This window comes from Solanum pennellii, chromosome 1 (assembly GCF_001406875.1).
Source record: "Solanum pennellii chromosome 1, SPENNV200".
Lineage (NCBI taxonomy): Eukaryota > Viridiplantae > Streptophyta > Magnoliopsida > Solanales > Solanaceae > Solanum > Solanum pennellii.
Genome location: NC_028637.1, coordinates 24,797,440 through 24,800,736, shown reverse-complemented (window position 1 = coordinate 24,800,736; position 3,297 = coordinate 24,797,440). Strand labels below are relative to the sequence as shown.

At 32.1% G+C, this 3,297-nt stretch overlaps 1 long non-coding RNA gene across 1 annotated transcript; it reads left to right on the top strand.

Moving 5' to 3' along the window:
* Nucleotides 1–568: 568 nt before the first annotated feature.
* On the top strand, nt 569–2,980 carry LOC114074675. Its single transcript, XR_003575005.1, has 2 exons — nt 569–1,453; nt 2,595–2,980. It is a non-coding gene; the product is annotated as an uncharacterized LOC114074675 (long non-coding RNA).
* The last annotated feature ends 317 nt before the right edge of the window (nt 2,981–3,297 follow it).

Below are 3,297 nucleotides of genomic sequence, written 5' to 3'. Positions count from 1 at the left end.
AGCAAGGGTGGTATGCAACGGGATCAAAAGGTGAAGAAACACATGAAGTTGGCCGCCCAAGGAAGACAAGACGTTTTTGGGTGGAAGACCATCTCCAACTCACTATGGGTCAGGGGGTCTATGTGCCCAAGTTTGAGTCAATTAGGTGGCCAATCATCAAAGAGAACCACTATTGACACCCAATTATGGACTTCCACGATATAAATTAATCGTTTTGAGCATCTTTAAATTTAAATAATTTCAAGGAAAAATATAAAATTTTGTGCAGGTTATTTTAAATAGTTTATAACTTAATTATAATGTTTAAATAATGTACGTTTTTACATAATTATGTATATAATTAGTACATCTATTATTATTATTATTTATTGTTATTATTATTATTATTTTGAAAATCATTTCAAAAATTTTAGTTTTACTTAAACATTTTATTATGTTAATTTTGCCTAAATTAGTGGTTTGTTATCTCAAAATCTTCAGTCTATTAAATTAATTAATTTATTTCATTAAGATTTAGAATATCTTTAATTCATTTATAAAAAATTCATTTTTTTAAGTGTTGATCAAATCCATCATCTACATTTTTATCATAATCCAATTGTTTATTATTGAAAGTTTAGACAATTTCTTCAACCATTTGCAAGACCCGAAATTGGGACCAAAATTTTGGCCCAAACACAAATTCAATTCAGTACATTCAGCAAGGCCCAATTCTCTCTCATTCAACCAAACTCAAGAACCAATTAAAATATACCAATAGCCCAACAAGATAATCTCCCAACCCGTCCCACCTTCTTTTCTAAAAATAAATCAAGCCGCAAGTTAATGACACGCGACAAGGTCAACAACAATTCTAAACAACCTGGTATGCATCCCCATCTTCCCAAACGCGTAAACAACGCCCAACAACAATCACAAAGAATGATTTTAATCTCGAACATGTGAAATGGTCCTCGCGCTTTCGTGTGGATCCACGTAGCCTTCAAGGACGATCGATCGATCAAATCCGTCTATTTTTCTTTCCTCTTCTAGAATGGAGCTAAATTTTCAAAAAAGGTTATTTCTCTAAAATGGTGAAAGAATTTTGAGTTTTGATTCGGGGGTGGGCCTCGTTCTTATCGATTTCTCTCCTTTTCCCCAAATTCTGAACCCTAATATCTTCACATATTTACCTCATCTTTTCACTGTGAGCGGGGGAATTTCTTTGGGAGAAAAGAAATTTTTTGTGATAGACATAGAGAGTTGTAAACAGAAAAAATGAAGGGGATGTTTGGATAATATTTTTGTAAAAAAAATTGTTTCAATTAGATGAGACATTAGAGAAAGATTTGGATATTAGCTCAGTCTTAGCATTTGTCCGCTTTGTTTTGTCCTTCCAAGTTTTTTGGGATTCGTCATTTCAGTGCACAAGTCGTTAATAGCTCGTTGGTTTCAGTTAGATGCCAGAGAAAAGGTAATATCTACTCCTTAATTACTTTTTAGTTCAGCGTACAATAGCATGTTATGAGGTTTTCTCTGTTGTCTCTTTCTCGACTTTATTCTACCTTGAGACGGATATGAAGTGTCATGGCTTGCTACCATTTTTTTTGTCTTGGAATTCTTGGTTGATCATTCTGTTTTCTACATCTTGCCTAAATTATTTGTTCAAATCTACACTTAAGCCTTAAGCTGGGCTGTCATGTTTGCTGTGAATCGCTTGTTGGTCGAGTTTTGATGTTTGTGCTCAATAGGTCTCCAAAAATGAATATTATTTATCTTGTTTGTTACTGATATACCATTTAGCTGTCATTGTAACTTGAATTTGTATGCATTTTGGCAACTCGGTTTCAACTTATGACAACGTTGTTTATTGCTAATCGTAATCTAGTTTCTAATATGGTTTGTGTCTCATAAGCAAGCTGTTTGTAATTCTTTTTTTTTTGTTGTTGTATGTTCTCCTTTGCTTTAGTTTTAAGTTTAGATTCTATAGACCATATTACTAGATTCAAGATTAGTTTTGTTGGTTTGTTTATCAAATGTGACCATGATGGTGATTAGATAAAGATCTTGCAAATTTATTGTGAAATTCACCCATTTTCTTTCTAAGGTACCGTTTTAGTGTGACTGTCACAGTAGTTTGTTATCGATTGTTTTTATTTTGGTCATTCTTAGATTTTTTATTTATTACGAAAGTTCCCACTTCATATTTTTTACAAGTAAGTTCTTTCTAAAAATAATTGACTTGTCTCTAAATTGTTTTTATCTTGAATACAGTTATATCCCTTTAATATGAGTGTTTTATGATTGCGCTAAAAAAATTGTTCCTTACTTTACTGTTTTGACTTGCTAGATAATATGAATTTGTCATCTTAAAATAATTGGTTAATATTTCTCTGTTGGGTTCCATGTGTTTATCTTGAGAGTTTTGCTTTTTTTCTGTTTGAAATCAAAAAATGTAATTTTCAGTGCTCGAAGTGTAGAAAGGCACTGACCATTTGGAGAATTAGGGTGTTGTATTTTAAATTCTCAATTTCTTCAATCGATTAAGTTGTTGCAAGATAGATTGCTAATCTTTCTTTTCTTTTACTTTCTTTTTCTTATGTGATACCAATCAGAGTCACTTGGACTCCACTCTTGCATATCCTTGAGTCTTATCGAGTCAAGATTTGGTATTCGGGGGGAGAAATAGAGGCTAATGCAAGCCTCCAAAGTCTCAAGAAAGGGATCGAGGGGCTCGAGGAGCTAAATTAGGATGTATAAAAAGAGTATACAATCCAACATACAGGGGAAATCACTAAAATACACCCCATGTACGGAAGTATAAGATCACTGTATATGCTGGATTTTGGAAGGAAAACAGGCCCAAAGGCCTAAAAATTTACAACAGCAAAATGTGGGCAAAAAGCCCAAATTTGATATTTCCTTTCCTTCTTATTTATTTATCATTATATTTAACTAACAATATATATGACCTTGGTTTTATTTAATTAATTCCCGATGATATTCATTCCTCTGATTTTTCTATATATTCGAAATTCATGTACATATACGTATGCATATAAATTTTACTTGATCTTTATTTTACTTCCCAGTCTTTGTCAACACTTAAGTTTATCCCTTTATATAGTTACTTTACCTTTAAAAATAATTAATTAAAAATGAATTGATAGTGAGTAAATAAATAAAAATTTGAATTTACTTAACTTAGAAAATTTTTGAAAAGTCTTTTAGTCAAATCGCTGGTCAATCACGAGTTAGCGGGCATACTGCGGGCCTAACACCTTCTCGGAATGTACATTTGAACTTTGAACCATTTTT